The sequence below is a fragment of the Arachis ipaensis genome, chromosome B02 (genome assembly GCF_000816755.2).
Source record: "Arachis ipaensis cultivar K30076 chromosome B02, Araip1.1, whole genome shotgun sequence".
In the NCBI taxonomy this organism is placed as follows: Eukaryota; Viridiplantae; Streptophyta; class Magnoliopsida; order Fabales; family Fabaceae; genus Arachis; species Arachis ipaensis.
In genome coordinates, this window is record NC_029786.2 from 55,342,808 (window position 1) to 55,352,856 (window position 10,049).

Sequence of the window (10,049 nt, forward strand, 5' to 3'; positions counted from 1 at the left end):
CCTCTTCTAAAGTTCCGAAGAGATCCAAGTATGAATAGCTTCTTTTCCAAGATAACTACCCAATTGAATGAAGATTGAAAGCTTTCTAGTAAAACCAAGAGAAAAGATAGAAGAAGAATAATGAAAACTAATATTGATCCATCAAATTACAACAGAGCTCCCTAACCCAATGAAAGGGGTTTAGTTGTTCATAGCTCTAGAAATGAAAAGCATAGATGGAGAGTACATTCTGAGAATTAAACTAAAAGTTGCAGAGAAAGTAAAATACAGAGAGTAGTTCTCCAATTTCCAACCCCCTTTTTTATTCAAAACTACACCTATATATACTACTCTTCTGATCTTCTAGTTGGTTCTTCAAATCTTGGATATGGGCCTTTGGATCTTGAGTTTGAAGTAGTTATCCTCTTCAGTGGGCTTAGCTTTACTTGCAGAGAGAAAGTATGAAGTATGCAGGGACTTTTAGCTTAGGACGTTAGTGGCGTTAACGTTAAGTGAAAGTGTGGGTTCGAGAACGTTAGTGGCAGTCACCTTTTTCACTAACGTTCCTAACCCAATGGTGACCCACATTAACTTCAACATTAGTGGCACCAACGTGACCACTAACGTTGCCTCTTGATCTTTCACACATGTTATTGGGACTTACCTTTTCCAACAACGTTGAGAATCCTCCCTTCCCTACGTTAGAGTTCATGTTAGTGTGGCTAACGTGACCTTTAACATAGGCTTGCCAAATCTTCGAAAACGTTAGTGACACTTACCTTTGTCACTAACGTTTCAAAACGCCCCTACTACCCACGTTAGAGTTCACGTTAACTAGGTTAACGTGGCTTCTAATGTGGTAGCGATAGCCATCTCCAACATTAGTGACAAAGGTGAGTGTCACTAACGTTGGCTCATCATTCTTTCATCCACGTTAGCTTCCACGTTAACTAAGTTAACGTGGGAGTTAACGTTGCTCATAGTGGCTCATTCTAACGTTAGTGACAAAGGTGAGTGTCACTAACGTTCTATAAAAATCACAATGTTTGCTTGAATCAAGATGTAAGTGAAATTCTACCCAAAACTTGCTTATTTCCTAAGAAAGTGCATGAAACTACCCTAAAACCATAAAGAAAAGGTCAGTGAAACTGGCCAAAATGCCCTAGCATCACAAAGTATGGACTATTATATATTGCTGGAAAGCCCTGGATGTCTACTTTCCAACACAATTAAGATCATGCCATTTGGAGTTTTGTAGCTCCAGAAAATCCACTTTGAGTGCAGGGAGGTCAGAATCTAACAGCATCTGCAGTCCTTCTTCAACCTCTGAATCTGATTTTTTCTCAAGTCCCTCAATTTCAGCCAGAAATTACCTGAAATCATAGAAAAATACACAAACTCATAGTAAAGTCCAGAAATGTGAATTTTATTTAAAAACTAATAAAAACATACTAAAAACTAACTAAATCATACTAAAAACTATGCAAAAACAATGCCAAAAAGCATATAAATTATCCGCTCATCACAACACCAAACTTAAATTGTTGCTTGTCCCCAAGCAATTGAAAATCAAATAGGATAAAAAGAAGAGAATATACTATAAATTCCAAAATAACAATGAAATTTAGCTCCAATCAAATGAGCGGGACTTGTAGTTTTTTGCCTCTTAAATAGTTTTGGCATCTCACTTTCTCCATTGAAGTTCAGAATGATTGGCATCTATAGGAACTCAGAGTTCAGATAGTGTTATTAATTCTCCTAGTTCAGTATGTTGATTCTTGAACACAGCTACTTTATGAGTCTTGGCCGTGGCCCTAAGCACTTTGTTTTCCAGTATTACCACTGGATACATAAATGCCACAGACACATAATTGGGTGAACCTTTTCAGATTGTGACTCAGCTTTGCTAAAGTCCCCAATTAGAGGTGTCCAAGGTTCTTAAGCACACTCTTTTTTTTTTTGCTTTGGACCTTGACTTTAACCGCTCAGTCTCAAGTTTTCACTTGACACCTTCACGCCACAAGCACATGGTTAGGGACAGCTTGGTTTAGCCGCTTAGGCCAGGATTTTATTCCTTTAGGCCCTCCTATCCACTGATGCTCAAATCCTTGGATCCTTTTTATTTACCCTTGTCTTTTGGTTTTAAGGGCTATTGGCTTTTTGCTCTTGCCTTTTGGTTTAAAGAGCTTTTGGCTTTTTCTGCTTGCTTTTTCTTTTTCTTTCTTTTCTTTTTTTGCTATTTTTTTTTCTGCAAGCGTTTGTATTCACTGCTTTTTCTTGCTTCAAGAATCATTTTTATGATATTTCAGATTATAAAATAACATTTCTCCTTTTTCCTTATTCTTCAAGAGCCAACATATTTAACATTCATAAACATCAAATTCAAAAGACATATGCACTGTTCAAGCATTCATTCAGAAAACAAAAAGTATTGTCACCACATCAAAATAACTAAACTAGTTTCAAGGATGAATTCGAAACCATGTACTTCTTGTTCTTTTGTTTTTAGAACATTTTTTTCATTTAAGAGAGGTGATGGATTCATAGGACATTCATAACTTCAAGGCATAGACACGTAGACACTAGTGATCATATAGTAAAGACACAAACATAAATAAAACATAAAGCTCAAAAATCGAAAAATAGTAAAATAAATAGACAAGGAGATTAAGGAATGAGTCCACATTAGTGACGGTGGCATCTTCCTCTTCTTGAAGAACCAATGGTGCTTTTGAGCTCCTCTATGTCTCTTCCTTGTCTTTGTTGCTCCTCCCTCATAGCTCTTTGATCTTCTCTAATTTCATGGAGGATGATGGAATGCTCTTGGTGCTCCACCCTTAGTTGTCCCATATTGGAACTTAATTCTCCTAGGGAGGTATTGATTTGCTCCCAATAGTTTTGTGGAGGAAAGTGCATCCCTTGAGGCATCTCAGGGATTTCATGGTGAGGAATTTCCTCATTCTCTTGTTGAGGTCCATGATCTCTTGTTTGCTCCATCCTTTTCTTAGTGATGGGCTTGTCCTCTTCAATGAGGATGTCCCCCTCTATGTCAATTCCAGCCGAATTGCAGAGGTGGCATATGAGGTGAGAAAAGGCTAACCTTGCCCAAGTGGAGGACTTGTCAGCCACCTTGTAAAGTTCTTGAGGTATAATCTCATGAACTTCCACCTCCTCTCCAATCATGATACTATGGATCATGATGGCCTGGTCTATAGTTACTTCAGACCAGTTACTAGTAAGAATGATTGAGCGTTGAATGAACTCTAGCCATCTCCTAGCCACTGATTTGAGGTCATGCCTTCTTAATTGAACTGGCTTGCCTCTTGAGTCAATTTTCCATTGAGCTCCTTCCTCACATATGTCTATGAGGACTTGGTCCAACCTTTGATTAAAGTTGACCCTTCTTGTGTAGGGGCATGCATTCTCTTCCATCATTGGCAAGTTGAACGCTAGCTTTACATTTTTCGGACTGAAACCTAAGTATCTCCCCTGAACCATGGTGAGCCAATGCTTTGGATTCGGGTTCACACTTCGATCATGGTTCCTAGTGCTCCATGCATTTGCATAAAACTCTTGAACCATTAGGATCCCGACTTGTTGAATGGGCTTGGTGAGAGCTTCCCAACCTCTTCTTTGGATCTCAAGTCGGATCTCCGGATACTCATTCTTTTTGAGCTTGAAAGGAACCTCAGGGATCACTTTCTTCTTGGACACAACTTCATAGAAGTGGTCTTGATGGACCTTTGAGATGAATCTCTCCATCTCCCATGACTCAGAGGTGGAAGCAATTGCCTTCCCTTTCCTCTTTCTAGAGGTTTCTCTGGCCTTAGGTGCCATAAATGGTTATTGAAAAACAAAAAGCTATGCTTTTACCACACCAAACTTAAAATATTTGCTCGTTCCCAAGCAAAAGAAGAAAGAAAGTAGTAGAAGAAGAAGAAAATGGAGGAGATGGGGGAAGAAGATGTATTCGGCTAAGGAGAAGAAGAGAGGGTTGTGTTGTGTGAAAATGAAGAAGGAGTGAGGGGTTTATATAGGAGTGGAGGGGTGTAGGGTTCGGCCATTAGGGTTGGGTTTGGGAGGGAAATTAGTTTGAATTTTGAAGGTAGGTGGGGTTTATGGGGAAGAGATGGATGGATGTGAGTAGTGAAGAGGGGATGGGGAAGAGAGATTCAGGTGATTGGTGAAGGGTATTTGGGGAAGAGAGTTATGAAAAGGTATAAAGAGGAGAGAAGAAAAAGTGGGGATCCTGTGGGGTCCAAAGATCAAGTGGGGTCAAGGACTTAACATCCCTGCTGCAATTAGGCGTGTAAAACGCCTTTGCTGTGCAATCCTGGCGTTTAACGCCAGACTGCTGCCTGTTTTTGGCGTTAAACGCCCAAATGTAGCCTGTTTCTGGCGTTTAACGCCAGGCAGATGCTTGTTTCTAGCGTTAAACGCCAGCTTGGTGCCTGTTTCTGGCGTTAAACGCCAGACAGATGCTTGTTTCTGGCGTTTAAACGGCAGACTGCTCTCCTCCAGGGTGAGCTGTTTGCAATACTTTTTTTCATTCTGTTTTTGATTTTTCAGTAGATTTTGTGACTTCACATGATCATCAACCTAATAAAACACGAAATAACAAAAAGAAAATAAAATAGATATGATTAAATAATATTGGGTTGCCTCCCAACAAGCGCTTTTTTAGTGTCAATAGCCTGACAGTGAGCTCTCATGGAGCCTCACAGATAATCAGAGCAAGGTTGGAACCTCCCAACACCAAACTTAGAGTTTAAATGTGGGGATTCAACACCAAACTTAGAGTTTGGTTGTGGCCTCCCAACACCAAACTTAGAGTTTGACTGTGGGGGCTTTGGTTGACTCTACAGTGAGAGAAGCTTTTCATGCTTCCTCTCCATGGTTACAGAAGGAGATCCTTGAGTCTTAAACACAAGGTTGTCCTCATTCAATTGGAGGACCAATTCTCCTCTGCCCACATCAATCACACCTCTTGCTGTGGCTAGGAAGGGTCTTCCAAGGATGATGGATTCATCCTCATCCTTCCCAGTGTCTAGGATTATGAAATCAGCAGGGATGTAAAGGCCTTCAACCTTTACTAACACGCCCTCTACTTGTCCATAAGCCTATTTTCTTGAGTTGTCTGCCATCTCTAATGAGATTCTGGCAGCTTGCACCTCAAAGATCCCAAGTTTCTCCATTACAGAGAGTGGCATTAAGTTTATTCCTGACCCCAAGTCACACAGAGCCTTCTCAAAGGTCATGGTGCCTATGGTACAGGGTATTAAGAATTTGCCAGGATCCTATTTCTTTTGAGGTAATTTCTGCCTATCCAATGCATTTAGTTCATTGGTGAGCGAGGGCGGTTCATCTTCCCAAGTCTCATTACCAAATAATTTGGCATTCAGCGTCATGATTATACCAAGGTACTTAGCAACTTACTCTTCAGTAATTTCTTCATCCTTTTCAAAAGAAGAATATTCATCAGAGCTCATAAAGGGCAGAAGGAGGTTTAATGGAATCTCTGTGGTCTCTAGATGAGCCTCAGATTCCTTTGTTTCCTCAAAGGGATACTCCTTATTAGTCACTGAACGTCCCAGGAGGTCTTCCTCACTGGGATTCACGTCCTCCTCCTCCTCTTTGGGTTCGGCCACACTAAGCAAGGTAATGGCCTTGCACTCTCTTTTTGGATTCTCTTCTGTATTGCTTGGGAGAGTACTAGGAGGAGTTTTCATGACCCTTTTACTCAGCTGGCCCACTTGTGCCTCCAAATTTCTAATGGAGGACCTTGTTTCATTCATGAAACTTAGAGTGGCCTTAGATAGATCAGAGACTATATTTGCTAAGCTAGATGGACTCTGCTCAGAATTCTATGTCTGTTGCTGAGTGGATGATGGAAAAGGTTTGCTATTGCTAAACCTGTTTCTTCCACCATTATTAAAGCCTTGTTGAGGCTTTTGTTGATCCTTCCATGAGAAATTTGGATGATTTCTCCATGAGGGATTATAGGTGTTTCCATAGGGTTCACCTATGTAATTCACCTCTGTTATTGCAGGGTTCTCAGGATCATAAGCTTCTTCTTCAGAAGATGCATCTTTAGTACTGTTGGATGATTTCTTCAACCCATTCAGACTCTGAGAGATCATATTGACTTGCTGAGTCAATATTTTGTTCTGAGCCAATATGGCATTCAGAGTATCAATTTCAAGAACTCCTTTCCTCTGAGGCGTCCCATTACTCACAGGATTCCTTTCAGAAGTGTACATGAACTGGTTATTTGTAACCATGTCAATGAGTTCTTGAGCTTCTGCAGGCATTTTATTTAGGAGAATGGATCCACCTGCAGAATGGTCCAATGACATCTTTGATAATTCAGACATATCATCATAGAATATATCCAGGATGGTCCATTCTAAAAGCATGTCAGAAGGACACTTTTTGGTCAGTTCCTTGTATCTCTCCCAAGCTTCATAGAGGGATTCACCTTCCTTTTGTCTGAAGGTCTGAACATCCACTCTAAGCTTGCTAAGCTTTTGAGGAGGAAAGAACTTGGTTGAGAAAGCTGTGACGAGCTTATCCCAAGAGTTCAGGCTATCCTTAGGTTGAGAGTCCAACCATATTCTAGCTCTATCTCTTACAGCAAACGGGAAAAGCATGAGCCTGTAGACCTCGGGATCAACCCTATTGGTCTTAACAGTATCACAGATCTGCAAGAATTCAGTTAAGAACTGAAAGACATCTTCAGATGGAAGTCCATAAAACTTGCAATTCTGTTGCATCAAAGAAACTAGTTGAGGTTTCAGCTCAAAATTGTTTTCTCCAATGGCAGGGATTGAGATGCTTCTTCCATGTAAATTGGAATTAGCTGCAGTAAAGTCACCAAGCATCTTCCTAGCATTGTTATTATTTTCGGCCATGTCTCCTTCTTTTTCGAAAATTTCTGTCAGATTTTCTCCAGAGAGTTGTGCTTTAGCTTCCCTTAGCTTCCTCTTCAGAGTTCTTTCAGGTTCGGGATCAGCTTCAACAAGAATGTCCTTATCCTTGTTCCTGCTCATATGAAAAAGAAGAAAATAGAAAATATGAAATCCTCTATGTCACAGTATAGAGATTCCTTTATGTGAGTAGAAGAAGATATGAATAGAAGAAGGATAATCCAAACACAAGGGTGAGGAGTAGGTTCGAATTCTTAGATGAAGAGGGGTGTTAGTAAATAAATAAATAAATAGAAGGAGGTGAGGGAGAAGAATTTTCGAAAATTAGATAAAATAAAATAAAAGTATTTTTGTTTTTAAATTAGAATTAAAATTAAAAATTTGAAAATTAAGAAAGGAAAAATTAAACTAAATTAAATTAAATTGAAAACAATTAGTTAATTTAAAAAGGAATTTTGAAAAAGATGAATGTGATTTTCGAAAATTAGAGATAGAATTAGTTACGTAGTTTTGAAGAAAAGATTAGAATCAAACAAAAAGATAGGATTAGTTTGAAAAAAGATTTGAAAATCAATTTTTGAAAAGATAAGAGGTTAGAAAAGAAGTTAGAAAAAATTTTGAAATTGATTTTGAAAAGATGTGATTGAAACTTATTTTGAAAAAGATTTGAAAAAGAAATTTAAAAAGATTTGAATTTGAAATTAAAGTTGATTACTTGACTAAAAAGATATGAGTCTAGAGTTTAAAGATTGAACCTTTCTTACTAGGCAAGTAACAAACTTAAAAATTTTGAATCAATCACATTAATTGTTAGCATTAATTTCGAAAATATGAAATAAAAATAAGAAAAAGATTTTGAAAATAATTTTGAAAGGTTCGAAATTATGAAAGGAAAAAAATTGAAAAAGATTTGATTTTTGAAAAAGTTTGAAAAAGATAAAATTTTTAAATTGAAAATTTGATTTGACTCATAAGAAACAACTAGATTTTTAAAAATTTTTGAAAAAGTCAACTCAAATTTTCGAATTTGATGAGAAGAAAAAGGGAAATATATTTTTTTTTATTTTTGAATTTTTAATGATGAAAGAGAAAATATCAAAAAGACTCAAAACATCAAAATTATGAATCAAAACAAGAAAAATATGCAAGAACACTTTGAATGCAAAGATGAACACCAAGAACACTTTGAAGATCATGATGAACATCAAGTATGTATTTTTGAAAAATTTTCAATAAAAGAAAACATGCAAGACACCAAACTTAGAAATTTTTAATATTTAGACACTAAGAAATTAAAAATGAATATGAAATACAAAAAAAGACACAAAACAAGAAAATTTTAAAGATCAAACAAGAAGACTTATCAAGAACAACTTGAAGATCATGAAGAACAAGAAAGAAACTCAATGCATGTGTTCTTCAAAAATTTAAGAAAAGTTAAAAGCATGCAATTGACACCAAACTTACAATTAGACACTAGACTCAAACAAGAAACATCAAATTATTTTTGATTTTATGATTTTGTAAATTTTTTTGTTTTTTTTTTCGAAAATTATTTTGGGAAAAATAAAAAAGAAATAATTTTTTTTGTATTATTTTCGAAAATAAGAAATAAAAAGCTTAAAAATAAAATAAAATTACCTAATCTAAGCAACAAGATGAACCGTCAGTTGTCCAAACTCGAACAATCCCTGGCAACGGCGCCAAAAACTTGGTGCGTAGAAATCGTGACGGTTCCTTCCTCGGTAACGGCGCTAAAAACTTAATATGCACGTTCATAATCTTAGTTCCTTGTCACAACTTCGCACAACTAACCAGCAAGTGCACTGGGTCGTCCAAGTAATAAACCTTACGTGAGTAAGGGTCGATGCCACGGAGATTGTCGGCTTGAAGTCAAGAGGATTCAATTGATTATAGAGATTTTATAATTAAAAAGATAAATAAAATGTAAAATAAAGATAGTGATACTTATGTAATTCATTGGTGAGAATTTCAGATAAGCGTATAGAGATGCGTTCGTTCCTCCTGAACCTCTGCTTTCCTATTGTCTTCATCCAATCATTCATACTCCTTTCTATGGCAAGCTGTATGTTAGGCATCACCGTTGTCAATGGCTACATCCTGTCCTCTCAGTGAAAATGGTCCAATGCACTGTCACTACATGGCTAATCATCTATCGGTTCTCGATCATACTGGAATAGGATCCATTGATCCTTTTGCGTCTGTCACTACTACCAGCACTCGCGAGTTTGAAGCTCGTCGCAGCCATCCCTTCCCAGATCCTACTCGGAATACCACAGACAAGGTTTAGACTTTTCGGATCTCACGAAAGGCCGTCCATGGATTCTAACTTATACCACAAATACTCTGATTAAGGAATCCCAGAGATATTCATTCAATCTAAGGTAGAACGGAAGTGGTTGTCAGGCACGCGTTCATAGTTGAGAATGATGATGACTGTCACGATCATCACATTCATATTGAGGTACGAATGAATATCTTAGAATCGGAATAAGCTTGAATTGAATAGAAAAACAATAGTACTTTGTATTAATTCATGAGGAACAGCAGAGCTCCACACCTTAATCTATGGTGTGTAGAAACTCTACCATTGAAAATACATAAATGATGAAGGTTCAGGCATGGCCAAATGGCCAGCCCCCAAACGTGATCAAAGGATCAAAAGACAATCCAAAGATATCTAAAGATGATCCGAAGATGTAAATACAATAGTAAAAAGTCCTATTTATGCTAAACTAGTTACTAGGGTTTACAGAAATGAGTAAATAATGCAGAAATCCACTTCTGGGGCCCACTTGGTGTGTGCTTGGGCTGAGCATTGAGCTTTACACGTGTAGAGGCTTCTCTTGGAGTTGAACGCCAGTTTGTAACCTGTTTCTGGCGTTTAACTCCACTTTGCAACCTGTTTCTGGCGTTTAACTCCAGAATGCAGCATGGAACTGGCGTTGGATGCCCGTTTGTGTCATCTAAACTCAAGAAAAGTATGGACTATTATATATTGCTGTAAAGCCCTGGATGTATACTTTCCAACGCAATTGAAATCGCGCCATTTGGAGTTCTGTAGCTCTAGAAAATCCACTTTGAGTGCAGGGAGGTCAGAATCCAACAGCATCTGCAGTCCTT